Here is a 20,512-nt window from a genome sequence, read left to right as displayed (position 1 = left end):
ATTTACATTACATTCATACATGCTATGAATCATTTATTGTTATAATTGTTATAATGTATTGTGGATTAGACTTAAATAAACTGACAAACAGTTTACATGAAAACACAATCGAAATTTGCATGATGTTGAGGTAAAGCGATACGAGTTATTTGTTGATAGAAAACCAACGGTAAATTGAACGCCAAGTGGCCCTAAATTGAGTATACTAGTAGTTGTTTTTCTTTATACTTGAAGCAATGTTACCATTACTTTAGAGAAGAACACGAATCGTTGAAATGAATCAACGTGTACATTTGACTGCTTGCACGGACCACACATTTGTATTCACTTGTGCCGCGTTCTGTGAAACGGGGCTTAGGCATGTCCGAACGGCCTAATAATTAGGGACGACACTTTTCGCTTTTATGGAATAGTTAATTTGAGGAAAGTCTCCTTTAAAGAAGAATCCAACTTAGGCGGAAAGTGTCGTTCCTGTTTACCCTATGCGGACTGCTTACGCTAATCTGGGACGACACTTTACGTCACGCATAAAACCTTATGTTTACCATAAGCGAACTGCTTACGCGAATCTGGGACGACACTTTACGTACATGTATAAAACCTTCTGTTTATCATATGCGAACTGCTTACGCTAATCTGGGACGACACTTAACGTACACGTGTAAACCCTTCTGTTTACCATATGCGAACTGTTAACGCTAATCTGGGACGACACTTTACGTACGCGTATAAAACCTTATGTTTATCATATGCGAACTGCTTACGCTTATCTGATAAGACACTTTAAGTACATGTGTAAAACCTTCTGTTTACCCTTTGCGGGCTCTTTACGTACATGTATAAAACCTTTTGTTAAACCTATGCGAACTGCTAACGCTAATCTGGTACGACACTTTAAGTTCATGTGTAACAACTTCTGTTCACCCAATGCAGACTGCTAACGCTAATCTGGTACGACACTTAGCGTACATGTATACAACTTTCTGTTTACCCTTTGCGGACTGCCAACGCTAATCTGGGACGACACTTAACGTGCATGTATAAAACCTTCTGTTTACCAAATTCTGACTGCTTACGCTAATCTGGAACGACACTTTACGTACATGTATACAAACTTCTGTTTACCGTATTCGGACTGCTAACGCTAATCTGGGACGACACTTTACATACATGTATACAATCCAGTTTTCCCAGAACGAGGCTCAATCGGATCCTAAAGGTCACAATATAGGTTATATTACACTAATTCAGATTCCCATAGGGTCCCATTATAAAACTGACAACTTTCACAGCATTTTTCTTGCCTTTCCGACGTATCAATTTTTCCGAACCTGGTATCATTTTAAAGATGGATCTGTCATCTTCCAATAATTGCAAACAAAAACATACCGTCTCGCAACTTCTAAGAAAGTAAATCGCTGTCGAATGAACCCACCGTAGAAAAACGTGTTTCGGAATCCTAATTTCGACAAAAGCCCCACACAATAGAAAACACACCCTCAAAAGTTCATCTTTTAAGTTAGCATCCAATCCAAGGCATCAAAGTACTCCAGACACATACAGGATATTACAAATAACCACAAAAGTCATGTCTCACATTGTTAAATGGCTTATATTCAAGAAGAGAAAAGGAACTCTTTAGAAATAGGCACTACTTTCGAATGGACCACGGAGGGATACACAATGATTTAGTGTAATGTAACCTTTAAGGGAACTCAACTTTGTCCTATCTTTTTCAAACTTTCTCCACATGAGATTTCAACTATTTCCACAATGAATATGCAATTTCAGTGCATTCGGATGGGGGTAAAGGCCTTAAAATGGCCATTTAAAGCGGTGACTAAATTGGCCGCAGTAAAGTCGGAATGCATGATTTTTAGTCTAAGTGACGACAGCTGATTTTGCGTCTCCAATTATTGTTACGCGTAACTTTCATGGCAAAAACTGGTATCATTGCATGCGAAATTCACCAATATATCAGCAAAAGGCCCAAATAAATGTATTGATTGTGAATCAGTGTACTTTTCTTGATGAAATAGGAGACTTTTTTAAAATTTTAAGCACTTTTTTCAATAAAAAACTCACTTACAGCATATAAAATCATGTTTATTAAGAAAATTATTATTAAAAGCTTCACTTACAATCTAAACATACACATTGCAATTACAAAAATTAATGCTATTATGATGAGAGGCATAATTTTCAGCTTTCAAGCTGATACAAGCCGGCTACCCAAATTTAACACTTAAAAAGGCGCAAATCGCTCCTTCAACAGCTTACGACACAAAGTGACACTTAATGCGCATCCAGATAGTCTCTCTCATATAAATAAGTCCTGTTAGCGACATTTTATTAAGTATTCTCTTTAAAATCCAGTGTTGAAAGCGTAAGTTTTGCAAAAATGTCCACAGTCACCATGCAAAAGAGCATGTTTGCTAAGGAATTCCTACGCGAGTGGCCACACTAATGTCGTGGCAGGAAAGTCATTTGGGTGTGATTCCTCTGTAGTTCAGTGAACATTCATTCCACTACCTGGGGATGACTATCAGGATCAATTTTCCCAGCTTGGTGTAGTGTTGACCTTTCAGGATGTTGATGGATCGTCCACAAGCGCTGCACCACTGCGGCCTCTGTTCAGGACACAGAGTCGGATTGAGGTGCACACAAACCCGCAGTCAGGCAAGGATCATCCAGACCTTTAATAAAATAAAATGTTTATGCCCCTTAAACTGGCAATTATGTTCAACACTGAGATAAGGATACACATAGAGGAGACATCATGCCATGGCTTTCTCATTATTGACACGGCAAACTCGAGCAGCCGGGGACTTGGCTCTAAACAAAAACAGGTATGCTCCATCAATGTGAGCAAGATGGCATGTCAGAGTTAAAAAGGGCAAACAAACATACAAAAGAGATATGTAGGAAATTAGAAATTAAATGCCAGAAGTAATTTTAAGTATTGTTTTTCTGTCTGCAAGGGTTGCTGTGGAAAATAGTGCTTAACGCATAGTTTGGCCTGTAGGGGTTCTGCTAGCAAGAACAAATCGAAGTCATATCTGCCCGCGAACTGTAAGCTTGAGATAACCATATCTGATGAAGTACTGCTTTGAGAATGCATTCTTATTGTACTTGAACCAGATCGCATTGACAGCACAAGGCTTCAGACCCCCCGAAAGTGTGAGGCTTTCAATAGTGCTTACCTGATACCAGACCGCATTGCCCGAGACAGTGACTTTCTCCCGGAACTGCACAGGCTGCATCCGCAGCACAATCCTTAAGCTCAATCATGGTCTGGCTGACTCTGAAATAGTGAAATCTGAATTTACAGATGCTCATTTGTCTAAAGGTTATGAGTTTATTGCCTATCTTATTAAAAGCAAACACAATGACAATAAAAAGACATGTGCATTTCTGAAAAGACATACAGCTGCCCGATACTTGACTAGGAAATGGCGCTATGGTCTTCACTCTGAAATTCATTACTCTAAGGGCTTAACAGAACAAAAGCCAGATCTTACAGCTAATTGGCCCCACCTACAGCTAAATATGCTTTATAGGTTGAAAATAAAGTTATTTGTCTGAAGAACTAGTGCTATTAACTCATCAGCTATGTTGCTCCACTGGCCGCAATTCTGTAAAAATAGTGTATATATGGAAAGACCTAGTCTACCACCTGCACCGCACCGCTACGTCCACTGTAAAAATACACAGCTAAGTTAGTACTTTAACGAACAAACTGAAATTCATGTGTTAATTAAACAATCAGTATGATGACTCACATTGAAATCATGTCCAGTGCACCAGTCAGAGCAAGACAGCTAGCAGATTGTTGACCATCTACGGCTCAAGGACAAACGGTCAGGCCTACAAACAAAGAGAAAAATGGCATAAATGGGTTGCATGCATGTAATTTTGCATATTTTTCATCTTGCTCTCCACCTGAAACTTCAATCTATGGACATAATAATATTTACATTTAAGATTTGTTGGAAATGTTACCCTTACTTGTCCATACCAGGTCCCCCACCCATCCGGAACCGTCTAAAACCACCTAAAACATCCATTTGGACCAAAATATTGACACCTCTCATCTATTTTAGCACCCAAATCATCAAAACATTCATTAAAATTCATTTTCTACTTGTCTCGCTTGCAGACGAATCCATGTGACCTTGACATTGCAGTAAATGTGCTTTTTAAAGGTTATATTACACTAATTCAGATTCCCATAGGGTCCCATTATAAAACTGACAACTTTCACAGCATTTTTCTTGCCTTTCCGACGTATCAATTTTTCCGAACCTGGTATCATTTTAAAGATGGATCTGTCATCTTCCAATAATTGCAAACAAAAACATACCGTCTCGCAACTTCTAAGAAAGTAAATCGCTGTCGAATGAACCCACCGTAGAAAAACGTGTTTCGGAATCCTAATTTCGACAAAAGCCCCACACAATAGAAAACACACCCTCAAAAGTTCATCTTTTAAGTTAGCATCCAATCCAAGGCATCAAAGTACTCCAGACACATACAGGATATTACAAATAACCACAAAAGTCATGTCTCACATTGTTAAATGGCTTATATTCAAGAAGAGAAAAGGAACTCTTTAGAAATAGGCACTACTTTCGAATGGACCACGGAGGGATACACAATGATTTAGTGTAATGTAACCTATACTAAAATATTTCCTACACATATTCAATGTGAAAGCAATAACTTTAACAAAAAATAAAGTCAAACTTTTGCACATAGACATCCCCATAACCATATATTTTCTTAAAGAGCATTCCAAGCCGCACTGATTTAAACAATAAAAAGGGGGGTCATACGTTATGCAAGAAAGAACTCGACGCGAATCAGCGGTCACTGTTTTATGGCCATCTATTTACCGGCTTCGTACCAGTTGAGAAGGGTTTCCCGCCATCTGTCAAAGTCTCATGTAGTATCCAACCTTCAAGCCAAAGAGTGAATTTCTGTTAAACATCAATGTTTTCCCTACCTCATGCACAAAGAAACATTCTAAAATAAAGCCATGGCAAGTGCCCCTACAGATAATTGTGTCTTCTTACAAATGATGTTCATGTTTCATGAGAGTATAGCATTGCACTCCAAAATATTTTAGTATATTGTAACCTAAAGGAGAAATTTATTCTGATTAAAATGTGTCTTTCTTGCATATTATTATCTTCCTATGCATATTGCAGCACAGTATTAAGTTTGGCTGGATTGTCTGTCCATTTGGCCATTTTATATCATATTTTTACACGCGGGTGTTTTCGGTCCGAAGAAGGCAATTTTAGGCCTGTTAAAGCATAAATGTCCCTTTAAGATTTAAAGTTGTTGTGTTCAATGTATGCAACAAAATACCAAAACAAACCAAATGGACAGGCACGTGGGGCTTATGCGGGGTGGGGAAAGAATGAATTTGTTAGATATTTTCACTCAAAGCAATAATGATAATGCCTTTTTTGTTCTTTTTTTTTAAATCACCCAAAAAATGTCAATTTCAAAGCAAAAAAATTCCAATTTCATCACAGACAATAAGCAAATCTTGAAAATGAGAGATCAAAGATACTTTGAAGTGTAAAAAGCAATAAGCTTCCAATAACTTGTTGTTTCGCACTAATAAAGTGTGAAATCTTGAAAGCGCCTTGTTGCTCGGAGCCCATTTATTTACCAGTCGCCAATGATATATTCTAGCATATAATGCCATGGGTGCCATTAAACTGCAGCAGATGGTCAATATGCACTGCCAGCTGTCATTCAGATGTTCAAGAGAATATAAAATATCATATTTTGGGTGCAAAATAAGTACTTTTGACTATTTTTATGGTGGCAATCTGGTCAAAATGGGCGTTTATAACTAAGCGAAAGACAAAAATGCTCATATTGGGGGTTTAGACTGGAAGGAAAGGTTAAAATGAACACGATACATATATGTTGGAGAGCATTATAAGCTTAGAAATGAAGTTCTATGAAGTAACAGGGGCAGAAAGGCAGCTAAGATCAATGCAGGCTTCCTGACAGAGGTTTCTAGTACATCTTCTGGCGACACAGCTTCCCGCAGAATTCTCAACACAACAAATATCATTGATCCATGTCACCTTTGTATGCAAAGACAAGCAAATAAGGTCAATACTTCCCATAAATCACTGAATGAGAGAAGCATGTTCCAAATAAAAAACTAAACTGGTTGCTGAAAGTGCCACATTTTGGCAAAAAGATCCCTCTAAGGTAAATGATAAAGGGGACACTTGCTACAACAATCCTATGTTTAAGTCGGACGCAACATCCTTTCAAGCCGGGACCATGACTATAAGCATATTGTGAGAAAACAATACCAAACACAAGCTAATTGTAGGGTTACAAGTAGCATATCAACTCAGATGCGCTGCATACAGGCTTAGGAACAAGGATAAACCTGTTAAGTGCCAACTTCTGCTGCCAACAAAGCACGAGCTTTACGTGTCAGGACGCGGAACTTACAAACTGCACGAGGAATTGCATGACGGCAAGGGTTTGAGTGACCACAAACCTGATTATGACAGTATTTCACACCTTAAGCATCATAAATATGCTTATTTGCTTGTGTACATGATAAAAATTTAGTATTATTACCTGTTTTGCCATCAACAAACCTTATCCAGTGGCCCTCGGCTTAGTCGCAGACATTCCTCTATCTACCTGAAAAAGTCAAAATTCCCAATAAAAAATAGATATAAAATGGCAAAAAAAATGCATTTAAGTATTTGTAGTGTATTTCTATGAATAACATGAAGTAATAAACCTTGTTATGTTCATGATTGTACTAAATATGAAGGCTGCCTCAATTAAGTGTCTGCTGCACTGTCCAAACTGTAAAAATATCCGCCATTCCATGTCGGTGAAATGGGGCTCTGTTTGAATGTTCATGCTTTATGCACAAGCTAGTGTTGCGTTACTGGATCATGGAGTCTCTGGCGTTGAATTCTGACTTCACGTAGCACACTAACGCTACACGGTCAACCAATATGACTTTGAATTCAAGTCGGAAAGCAATTTAGCCCTTATTTGGCTATATCAGGGTGGGGGTCAACTTAAAAAACAACTATTCCAGGTCAAATTAACTGAATTCATGCATTTAAGGCAATTATTTTCTTCTATTTTGTTAAGAAATGACCAAAAATCTGCTTTCCCAGTCATATTTTGCATGTGCAGATGATATTTCATTTTTCCTAAAGTTAGTTTAGGTCACAATATACTAAAAGATTTCCTACACAAATTCAATGTGAAAGCAATAACTTTAACAAAAAATAAAGTCAAACTTTTGCGCATAGACATCCCCATAACCATATATTTTCTTAAAAAGCATTCCAAGCCGCACTGATTTAAACAATAAAAAGGGGGGTCATACGTTATGCAAGAAAGAACTCGACGCGAATCAGCGGTCACTGTTTTATGGCCATCTATTTACCGGCTTCGTACCAGTTGAGAAGGGTTTCCGCCATCTGTCAAAGTCTCATGTAGTCTCCAACCTTCAAGCAAACTAATGAATTTCTGTTACACATCAATGTTTTCCCTACCTCATGCACAAAGAAACATTCTAAAATAAATCCATGGCAAGTGCCCCTACAGAGAATTGTGTCTTCTTACAAATGATGTTCATGTTTTTAGAGAGTATAGCATTGCACTCCAAAATATTTTAGTATATTGTAACCTAAACGTCTACACCGCCATTGATACGGGAAGCGACTCTGCAAATAAACGAGAGCGCCGATGGCGCTGAAAGAATAGTTGCAAGATACAGGGAAGTTGCTGCTGAAGTAAATGTTTAGGTCAAAATATACTAAATAGTTTCCTTATATGTTTCGATGTAAAAGCGACAACTTTGAGCGAAAATAAATACAACATTTTGCACATAGAGACGCCCATAACCATACCTTTTCTTGACGGGCATTCTTAGCTGAATCGATTTAAGCAATAAAAAAGATTTGTCATGTTCAAACCAAAAGCAAATTCGACTCAAATCAAAATCGACTGTTTTTGCGCCTTTTTTTCGGCCGTTTTCTAGTGGATTGTAACCTTTTGCAGTGCCATTTTTTACTTTAATCTCCAACTTTATCCTATTTCAGGGATTAAGTAGTGAACACCTATGCTTACCCTATCAATATCTCCAAACGATAAAACCAGAACAAAGTGAATAACATGCCTTCGAGGAAAATATGATGATTTGTTTAGAAAGTACAGCCCTTCATGACTCGATTATTTAGTATATTGTAGCCTTAACGATTGCTGACATCACGAGTCGCCCCCCTTGTTGACAAAATGCTCTATTTTTAGAAACGGGAATTCCAAATAGTGACGAATGTGAATGGTTACAAAATGACATAACTATGAAATTAATACGTAGAATTACATTATTTCACGCATACCATTATGCAACCATCCGTTTTCTTTTCCGACTTGATACATTTACAGCTTTCCATTTAATATTTTACAGACACAGCACTCGTCCAGAATTCGCGCGAATCCATTAAATCCGATGCCACATTTAAACCGTATACTCTACTCGTAACGTTAATTTCTGGCTCAAAGTAAATCATTTTAACTTCAATTAACACATCTCTATTACTTTTAAACTCTCCTTCATCAAATCCATAGAAAGGCACGTCAGAATCCATGTCATAAATCAGAAAACATTCATCGTACTCCGCTATTTTTTACACATTTTCAAAGAATATAAGTGCTTTATGCCCCACTTCCTGCTGAGAATATGTTTTAATTTCTATTTATAATTAACCGATGAAATGTTACATATACTTAAACCAAGGCCTTATGAATTCAGTTATGTAAACATTTGACCTCTCACAGAACAGTAAACGAAGGAAATAGAAATTGGGATCCCATAGAAATTAGGTGTGAGGTCACTATCAATAAGAACAGAATTGTTTTACGAACGAAATTTGTTTTAGGTTATAAGAAGATTTTTTGACATAAAACGGTCTTAGAAAAATTCACTAAAAACGGTGTCAGCAATATTCTTGGAAGAAAACGTTAGAAAAACGTTTCCCCCCAAAAAATTGTAAGAATTACCATATACTAAATTAAATAGATATTTCGTCTGATTTTTTATCAGGTAAGGCTTCATAATGGACAACCGATCGATGTGGATTTTCAAAATGTGGTATATACCATAAGCATAGGTGCAAGCACCTATGCTAAAAACGATCACAACGTAGTGGTCAGCAGCTAAATTCCGCGCAAATACAATCAGTTGGAAATGACAAATTAATCCCTGTGGAATCCATTTGGACAATAGGAATCGGATCCCCGGTAAATATCGCTGAAGTCTCTGTTCCGTTTAGACCCTGACGAATACCGCTACGTCCTGATGGTCAACACCTCCGTCGCACTCTAGGCTAATGTTTCAGGCTTTAATTTTAAAACCGCAATCTCCTCTGATAAGATAAGGGATTGTCAAAATTATTTATACGCCACGTAAAAATAATATTATTTATAGCGTATTTTATGTCATAATTTACCCCGCTGTTTTGTGGCAATAGCGCACAAGTTATGCAGTTGCTGCATTGTTTTTATTGAGCTCTGTGAAAACTGTGATTCATGAATGTTAATAAAATGCCATCCCATTTAAGCGTGGCTAATCAGGGACGACACGCTCCGTCTAAACTGTATTATCGCTAAAAAGAGACTTCATTTAAACGAAAATTACAATAAAAGCGGAAATCGTCTTCTCTGATTAGCGTGTGCGGATTTCACATGCTAATATTGAACGACAATGTCTGCACATACATTAAGCCCCATTTTCCAAGAGCGCGGCTGCTTGTTGTTAGTTATGAGCGTTAGCTCACACTTATGTAGAGACGCAGTATGCAAGCCAGTTTGATTTTAAATACGCTAGGAACGATAACTGCAAGTCAGTCTGTTGTTTGCTAAGCTATGAACGATAACCTCTGCCTGTTTCACTACTTGCAGTAAAATTATGCAGACGACGAATGCGAGAAGCGTCTGCTCTACTATTGCAGTGTGCATTTTATCAATAGTGTTTAACAGCTTGTAAGACGGCATTGGCCAGTCTAGTGTTTATCATTGAAATCTGTACATATTGGCTGCGTTCAGGGAAAACGGGGCATAATGCATGTCAAAATAATAATATTTGCCTGTGCACACTGATTAGCCTGTGCAATGCGCACAAGCTAATCAAAGACGATTCTTTCTGATTTTATGGTGTTTTTCGTTTAAAGACAGTCTCTGGTACTGGAATGAAAATTGATGCATATGCATTAAGTCCTGTTTTCCCAAAATGATGCTTAAATTACCTTTTTATTTATGATTAGAAAAAAACACATCTCGACCTGTGCTTTAAGACACACTCTTTATAAATTTGAATAGGTTGTGTTCATTTCAAACTTGCGATATAAATAGCTTTAACATAATTTTGAAAACTGAGTTGCGTTTAAGATTATACAACAGTGAACAAATTCAGTGCCTTCATCGCTTTGGTTTTAAATAATGTAGTCGGCTTCTCTGCTGGCGTTATTGCGACGAAAGGAAACTGTTTGTCTATCACTCGGAATGCGAATCTTAGCCGGCCGATACATTCCCGCTTCTTGTGGTGTTCCGAAAAGAATAGTGAAGCACTGGATTATTCAAATATCTGTCAATGACAAATGTCTTATCAAAATTAACAGGTAACTATCCAGTTGTTATATTACTAAAACGTTTATCTTGTTTATTAATATCCACGACATTTATTGATAGCGCAAGCATATATCAGAACTTTTCTTTGAGGCAATTTTTTTCGGAAATGTATATATGCTTAAGATGGAAAACATTATTACTAGTACGCTAGACCAATGAATTTGATACTTTACAATGTTTCATAATATATTACATATTTACGATTTGTTAACAATTGTTTAACGTAATGAGAAGGCTTGTTTGATTCATTACTAAAAAGTTAAAGCTCCTTTAAAATGTTATGTGTCCGTTATGTTAACGCTTTGAAGAGTTATGTACATGACTTGTAACTGAATTAGTTATTCGTCAGTGTTTGTTATAATTTAAATCTGATGATTTTAAATATTAGCATTTTCCCATGTGTCAATCTCATAAACTCAAACGGTAATGTTAATCCGAATGACAAATCATAATTGTTACTTTGCGATTCAATGTGTTAATGTTGCTTTACGCAATATTAATGAGCCGTTCACAAATGTTCTAAAGCTTAAAACTCAATGCAACATTTCTGGTAGATGAGAGAATGTAAATCGTCTAGCTGCTGTAGAATTGCATGCCATAACGCACACCTGCATTATATTATCTTGCATACTATATGTTATTATTCAAAGTTTCTTGATAGTCATATTTGTTCATCTAGATTCCCTGTATCGGTCATATATCTTGTGAATGCAGAATGCCGGATTGCTTATTAATTTTGAAACCTGAAATGGAATATATCAAAGTAATAAAGTAATAAAATATGTTGTATGGCTTTTAATCTATGAGACGTAAGTTCTCAATATAATGCAATATCCATTAGATATATATGAGAAATGAAACTCCAGTATCATAACGAGGATATATATAGTTGTGCGATATTCATTTATTTAATGCAAATGACATATTCATATGATCCTCACTATTGCAAAAAGGGGATTACAGGCTAATCAGGGACGACACTCTCCTTTAATATGGAATTGTTCGATATAAAGGAAGTCTCTTCTAAACCAAAATCAAGACTCAGTGGTAAGTTCCGTCCTACTGTGTGGGCGGCTAATATGGACATCACTGTACACACGTGCATTAAGCCCCGTTATTACAAACGGGTTGCTTATTTACAAGTAGAGGAAATGCATACAATACATTAAACATAAACGAATGAATACAGCGGATGTGACTGCTTTTGAAAAATCACTGCATGCATTTGTGGTTTAAAACGATTGAGGAGTTCACCCCATACTTCGCCCAGAATTATCACAAAACGCAAACGCGTAAACAAAAATCAACCTGATTATGTATCAATTAGTTTTATTCCGCATGAAATGATGTAAGTTCGGTCTGGAAATGTCTCAGTAGATTAAATTGGAACTTAAAATATGCTATGCCCATGAAGTGTAGATATGCAAAACACACACATGTTTACTGATATAGCTGGAAAGTGAGCGTCATTTAAAAAAATTAAACAAACGAAATAAATGGTATAAACGGCGTAAAAAACATGTCTCGTCATGGACGTCGCAATTTTGATTATAACGTGATATAACGCATCCGCTTCACATTTCATGACAGTCAAGTAAATTGAAAACAACAATCATACATTAACTGTGCAATGATTCATTTATATTAAATTAATGTATTAATTATATTCATGTCCTTTAAATAAATAAAAAACATCAAAAGCGTCGACTAAAGTTTAAAATAATGTGTGCTTTTGTTGAAGATTTTCCTGATTAATTAATCATTAAACGCCTGCACAAATTAAGTTGTTAAGTAATTAAAAAAATACGTATAATATATAAACACAATGTGAATGATACATTTTGCAATGTAAGTCGCTTATTTATTGTATAATAAACAGGCTGCCTTCGGATAAAAAATACTCGGTAGTCCTCAGCGTCGACTCTTTGTTCACTTCCGATGACTGGATGCAGACGATTCGGGTCACCAAAACATACGATAAAGTATTGTAGCGCTACATCACCAAAAAAGCTGTCTTATAAATACAGCTAAAAGGGCTTTATAACTAAGCGCTTAACTAAATGGTTATTATTTAACTTTCATTTATAAGAGTCATTATGTAAATGCCTTTTGATAAAACTACATCCGAACACGCGTTACTACTATCACTCATATCTATATTGTTTAAAGAGACTGGATACATAGGCGAACCCTACCCGGCGAACGACATCGCGATACTGCGACTGGAATATCCGGCCTTCCTCCCCAACTACAACTGCCCGGTGTCCCTTTTCATCGCCGCTACTTCCGGTTAGCGGCGTTGCGCATGTGACGTCAGTGTCGACCGTTTATGATGCTTACGTTGATGCCGAATGTTACGTTACTGGGAAAGGAGCAACCGAAGACATCCTTGATGGTGAGATCGTAAAATGGTTTCATTTAAGGATGGCATAACGTAATTTTCGTTGAGGAAAAACCATACATTTTAAACAACAGGGTTATTATCGCGAAAATAGAACTCTTTATGATGCTTATTATCATTATAATCATCAGCAGCACTATGAATACCATGATTATATTAATCATCGTCATCGTCATCGTCATCATCATCATCATCAGCAGCAGCATCATCATCATCATCATCATCATCATCATCATCATCATCATCATCATCATCATCATCATCATCATCATCATCATCATCATCATCATCATCATCATCATCATCATCATCACCACCATCATCATCAATCATCATCATCACCACCATCATTATCATCATCATCATCATCATCATCATCATCATCATCATCATCATCATCATCATCATCATCATCATCATCATCATCAACAACATCACCACCACCACCACCACCACCATCAACATCATCATCACCATCATCATCACCATCATCATAACGTTCTAAGTTTAAAACGGATACACTTGTTTGAAATATGCGCGTTATTTTCTTCTGCGAAACGGCTTGATAACTGTTCACGTTTGGGTGATTTACAATACATGTACTATGCCATTTGCAATTAACTAATTTAAGTCCTTAAAATTTAACAGCTGAAACCATAAAACTTGAATATATAAAGGTGCGACAGGTCATGTATACTTGCCCTATTTACAGTTTCATTAAAGTAACACTTACTTGTATGATGAATGTACGTGAGCCTCGCCCTGTGAAAACAAGAATTAATGTATTTGCGTACACTGTCCGCACAGGCTAATCAGGGAAGACACTTTCAACTTTAATGGAATTTATTTTTATAATAATTCTCTTCTCAACGAAAATCTAGTCTAGATGGATTAATATGCGGACTGCCCAGGCTAATCTGGGACGACACTTTTCATTTATCCCTGTTTTCCCAGAGCGAGGCTCTTTTTTATTAAGGCAACTCCATCAATCTACATTAATGTACATTTAGGGTTGTTAAGAGAATGTTCGCATGTGACACAAGAGGCGCGCCGGCGGTGTTAACCATTCCATCTTGTTAAACATTATTCTATAACTTCATTCTAAAATTATTTTCCAATTTCCTCGAAACCGTGTTAAAATTGTGCGAGATATTATAATAACACGAATCTTTTTCAGACCCGTTTTCGTCCATGGCGCCTGCGTGGCAACTTCAACTGAAACGCGTGCATCTCGTGCTAACCAAAATCTGCCGAACCGCGTGGCTTCAAGAGAACGGCTACTACAACTTCCGCAGTGAAGTCGTCTGCATCGCCAGTGATGGACCGGGAGCGCCCACGTGCTTCGAAAGTACGATGAGAACTGGAGCTAGTGGTTTATCAATCCCTTAAGGCTTTTCCGTGTAAGGTCTGTAAGTGAAACTGCGGCCAGAAATAGCTTCAAATGTAAAAGGGGCTAGTGATTATTTGACGCATAATGCGAAGCTTTTTCGTGTAAGCTTCGCAAGTGAAAATTTGGGAAATTATTTGCTTCATGATTGAGACTGCCGATCTCGTACATTACAATTTGTTTAACATGGTTATAACAACGTTCGATATCCTGGCGCGTTTTTAAATGCGGTTGTTAGGTGTGTGTGTGGGGATATTCGTCATTTTTAGTGAGACTGCTCATTTCCAACTTACAATTTCTAAAACATGAATGTAAAACCGTTCTACAGTGTAACGACATCCTGGTGTGATGACATACTCTCGTAAAGAATCAGATGAGAATGGACCACATTTTAAGTTTATCAAAAATAAGATCATGAAAAACTAATTGTATGCATGCGGACCAATGAAAACAGGCTATTTAGTAATTATCAGAATTTGAACGCAAATGTCACCAAACATTGCAAGATACGATTGTGATTTCGACATAGTAGCTCGGTTGAAGGCTATGAGTTTGTTATTTTTACGGAATAAATATTGTATATGAATACATGCTAAACCAAACTGTCTGACCTATAGGGGGTGATTCTGGCGGTCCGCTGCTGTGTCGGCTGGGGACTGGAAGTTGGGAGCTACAGAAATAATCCGTGTCGGTTTCGGAAACTGCCTGCACGATGTTGTCCCTTGCGTCACTGCTTCCGTGCAAGCTTATTACGGCTGGATAGCCGACGTCACCGGTGAGCTCAACATTATCGCCTAACTAGTTTATTAGCCGTCATTTAACGAATGAAAAGCAAAGTGATTTAGATACGCGGACTATAATGACAATTTTGCCATTAGCTAAGGATGTTTGTTGATTGTTTTACTTTTCAGATGTGGTTTAAAACGTGTCAAGTGATGCAACATACACTGAAAAATTACATTTTAACATACGGAATCCTGGACCCTTTTCCTATTTACCAGCATGTTTTAATATTCGAATGAATGCTCCATGTATTAGTATAATAAAGGAAAGAATATTTACTTGGTACAAGTATGCTTCATGTTCTTGCTTCATATTCAACAAATGAAACCGAGCTTGGATAAAATATACTTTATACTTGTATTAAATTAGTCTATTAACGTCAGATCCGCTTATCAGGGATGACACTTTCCCCTAATACATGGTCTTCGTTTAAAAAAGACTTCCTTCGGACGAAAAGAAAATTAAAAACGGAAAGTGTTGCTTCTGACGACACTTTACGAACATGCATTATACCCCGTGTTCCCAGACCACTTTACAAACATGCATCAGACCCACTTGTTTCCAAAACACTTAACGAACAATCATTAAACCCCGTGTTACCAGAACACTTTACGAACTTGCAGTAAACCCCGAGTTCCCAGAACACTCTACGAACATGCCTTAAACCCCGTGTTCCCAGAACACTTTACGAACATGCATTATACCCCGTGTTCCCAGACCACTCTACGAACATGCATTATACCCCGTGTTCCCAGACCACTATACAAACATGCATCAAACCCCCTTGCTTCCAGAACACTTAACGAACATTCATTAAACCCCGTGTTACCAGAACACTTTACGAACTTGCAGTGAACCCCGTGTTCCAAGAACACTTAACGAGCATGCCTTAAACCCCGTGTTCCCAGACCACTTTACGAACATGCATTATACCCCGAGTTCCCAGAACACTTAACGAGCATGCCTTAAACCCCGTGTTCCCAGACCACTTTACGAACATGCATTATACCCCGTGTTCCCAGACCACTTTACGAACATGCATTATACCCCGTGTTCCCAGACCACTTTACGAACATGTATTGAATCCTGTGTTCTCAGAGCGAGGCTTACTTTTTACAGAATCAGTATCATCAATAATAGTCGTGATTTCATTTAGATATCAGCATCATCAATAATAAACGTGATTTCATTTAGATATCAGCATCATCAATACTAGTCGTGATATCATTTAGATATCAGCATCATCAATAATAGTCGTGATTTCATTTAGATATTAGCATCATCAATGATAGTCGTGATTTCATTTAGATATCAGCATCCTCAATAATAGTCGTGATTTCATTTAGATATCATCATCATCAATAATAGTCGTGATTTCATTTAGATACCGGGATATCATCAATAATAGTCGTGATATCATTTAGGTATCGGGATAAAACAATTTTTTTTCGTTACAGTATTTTATTAACTAGATGGACACTCAACGTACATGACTTAAAGGTGTAAACATTGGAGTTAAATATGACATACGACACACATGGGAATAATAAACATGACTTCATATAAAATACACATTAAAAATGACTGTTAGCGACGTAAAAAGTACTTTTGTATATGAAATGTGCTTTAAAAGGGGAATTTAAGTATACACATTTTAATCGGCTGTTTGTTTTTTCTACACTTTTGTTAAATGAGATGTTTCTCTATCGTGCAGAGCGTTAAAGCCAATTAAATAAAAAATCAAATCTTTACGGATATATTTAAACGAGAGTTTAACAAACTGAAACTGATCAAATGAGCGTCGCTTTGGGAAAACGGGGTTTAATGCATGTGTGAACAGTGTCGTCCCAAATAAGCCTGCATAGTTTTCTCATGCTAATTAGGGGCTGCAATTTCGTCTTTACTGGATTTTCGCTACGAAGAGACTTCCTTTAACCAAACGATATCATAAAAGCGGACAGTATCCACCCTGATTAGTGCAATTTTCACAGGCTAATCTAGGACGATATTTGTCGAGCATGCATTAAGCACCGTTTTCCCAGAGCGAGGCTCAGATGTGTACTTTCTTACCTCAGAAGGACGGCATTTGTAAACTTCAATTCAATTTAGCACGACTATAATAATAAACTCAGAACACTCGTACATTTCACCAACGAGCAAATACTACAGAATCATTGATGTACGGCGTTAAAAAAACTCGTGGATTAAAAACTTACAATTTTGGGGGCTCGTAAATTCATTGAACTGTGACCCCCCACCCATTCAAAACATACAATAAAACCTAACAAGAACTAATTGTTCGTTGTGGTCTTCAATTTGAGAATCGGTTAACCCACGAAATTAATGAAAATTCATGACACAGAATAATCACGATGTCACAAGAGTAATCACGATGTAGAACGAGAAATCACGATTTCACGCGAGTAATCACGATGTCGCATAAGTAATCACGGTGTCACACGAGTAATCACGATGTCACACGAGTTATCACGATGTCACAGAATAATGACAATTGTACTGAACCTATGCATCCTGCGTATGTGTAGTAAGATAAATACTAAGGCGCTCATTTAATAATAGTTCAAACAACAAAATCATAATGAACATTTTACATTAAATAGTAAGTGATCACAAATCATATACAGTATTATTCTTGAAATATCCCCGAACAAACTAACGCACACGAAGAACAACGTTTAAGGTGTTGTTAAACGAGCTTATGATAAAAACACAACAGCCCGCGCTTGCAGGCGCTTACACCTATAAAATTGTGTCATGTCCGGTGCAACGGCCGCTTAACGCTGCCAAACTTTGTACATCATCTGCATCCTCTTCGCACGTGTAGGAGTCGTAGATCGGCACGCAGTTCCCGTAACTGTCACTAAGAAGGAAATTTCCGCCGCCGGAAAGCCCGATGCAAAACAGCGGTGCGTTTGAGCAGTATTTTGTATCGCGCGTGGATCAGGAGTCTCGTTAGAAGCCGCAGATCTGCCCAAGCTTGAAGCAGTTTTTGTTATGGAAGTCGCGCTCAGCAACAGCCGGTTCCGATTTTTGGCCTTGTGCTTGTGACCGTCATTTTCCATGCCGACTCGTTTTGAATACAGTTCCGCGATCGCCCGACTTCCATTGCGCTGTTGTCTATTTTTCACGACGTCTCGGAGGTTGATCAACTTCTCGAGGGTTTCCACGAGACGTTTATTGGTGTCGCCACTGGCCATACTGTTCTCAATTATTCGATTCGCTGCATTGAGAGCAATCTCATCCGGTCCACTGCCGCCGCCGGAAATGGCGCCGGAGAAGGCTCTAGTCATTCTGTCGGCATAAAGGGAACCTCCTTCTCGCAGCGACCTGGAAAACACATTTCCAGGTTCCTTTGCTTATTCTTGTGTTTTTGAATGAAATGGAAAATGTGTTTGAACATGCGTATGTATGTATTAGTTAAAAATATTCATTTTAGCTCGATTGCATAGAAAGCATAAGGCTTAATTGAAACGCTCTCAAGTCCGCTTCCAGGGACTAGAACCAATATTTGGTGTTTATTGGGGAAATCTAAAGAACGATCCCACAGTAGGTCTAGAACCCGTGACCTCCCGATCGCGGACACAGTCTTCACTTCGCCACTGCGACCTTTATGCATATATTTTTGTTTCGTGTTATAGCTTACACATATGTCTCATACGCTGCGAATCCAAAAAATCGCCTTAATGATATTTATTAAATTTCTAGGACAAAATCGCACATTAAATGTTGAATAACTTACCAAGGCAGTTTTACTTTTAATTAATGTTGATAATTAAAGACACGAGTGACAATGAATATACTATACTTTGCCAGTGACTTCAGGACAGATTTCACGCTTTCTTCGGAGTCTTTATTCGCAGACACGTGATCTTAAATTGAATCAATAATTGAACCTCGTAGTGTAACAACTATCCTTAATGCATGTGCGAAATGTCTCATGCAAGATCAGCCTGTGTAGTCCGCACAGTCTCATCAGACACGACACATAACATCATGACTGGATTTTCATTTAGGAGAGACTTCCTTTAAACAAAAACTACGTAGAAACAAAACGTGTCGTCCCTGATTAACCTGCGCGGACAACACAAGCTTATTTTGGGCGACCCCCTTACGAAAATGCATTAAGCCCCGTTTTCCAAGAACGCAGCTCAATTTCATTACACGCATAGGAGATATCAGGCAAATACTGTTGACTTCAAAACTCTAATAAAATCATGGCATGTAAAAATGCATTTTTAATTTTCTTTGTTTAATCTTAAATGTACTTTAGAGTAACAAGATGCTTTTGAGTTTCAGAACAAAATTGTTAGTTGTTTATTGTGTGTTTTAAGTTCTTTAACTTGTTATTTAACTATTTTAATGATGTAATACAGATTTGACAATAACTTTGACAAACTGAAAAATGATTTTTAGTAACAAAAATATAAAATGGTAAAACTCTTCATGGATAAAAAAATAACTACAAGCTAACAAGTACACTAACTTCAATGCAAATCTATCAATTAAATTATCAGTCTGTAAGAAGGTCCCTATGTACAGGCAAAACAGTTGTGAGTACTTTCTATATGTTTGATGATGGCATACAACATAAATCTTTTTTTATAATTGACGAAATTTTAATATTGTCTACTAAATTGTTTAAAAAATAAATACATATGCCAATAAAAATAGAAACTTGCTTAATAAGTAAATTAAAAACTTGTTTTCTCATTCACAAAAAAAAAATCTACATTTTCGACCCATCGGTATATTCGAAAGGTTTGCATACACTGTTTCAACTTGAAATAAACATCTTTTGAAATTACAATAAAACCTTACATCCTAAGAACATTCACGTTATTATCAACACAGAACACGTGCTCATTGGATTTGAAAACATGTTTGTTGCGTCCTGATACTCTAACATTTCTATTCAGTGTGATTAAAAACATATCTTTACTCAACATCTCTTTTGAACATTTTGTTTTTATAGTATGAACTAAATTTAAATCAAAATTCGCCCTAATATAATTAGTATATAAATTTATCGTGAGTGCTTGTTCACGTGCAAAAATGATAATCAATTGTAATATTTTCGTCACCGATAAACAGACGAATATCATTTGGCGGAATGTAAATATTCATTTTAAACTATTCAATGTTTCTTACGTACGTATGACGGTCAAAAAATCTTTGTGACATGAAAAACGCAGCGAGTCTGAAAATTGTTAAATTGT

At 37.1% G+C, this 20,512-nt stretch overlaps 1 long non-coding RNA gene across 1 annotated transcript; it reads right to left on the bottom strand.

Annotated features, from left to right (window-relative positions):
• Positions 1-1,415: 1,415 nt before the first annotated feature.
• LOC127836105 (uncharacterized) lies at positions 1,416-4,679 on the bottom strand. The gene is made up of 3 exons (XR_008028585.1): positions 3,783-4,679; positions 3,204-3,304; positions 1,416-2,696 (listed from the first exon to the last, which is right to left on the bottom strand). It is a non-coding gene; the product is annotated as an uncharacterized LOC127836105 (long non-coding RNA).
• Positions 4,680-20,512: the final 15,833 nt, after the last annotated feature.

Source organism: Dreissena polymorpha, chromosome 6 (assembly GCF_020536995.1).
Source record: "Dreissena polymorpha isolate Duluth1 chromosome 6, UMN_Dpol_1.0, whole genome shotgun sequence".
Lineage (NCBI taxonomy): Eukaryota > Metazoa > Mollusca > Bivalvia > Myida > Dreissenidae > Dreissena > Dreissena polymorpha.
This window is presented reverse-complemented; position numbering and strand designations above follow the sequence as displayed.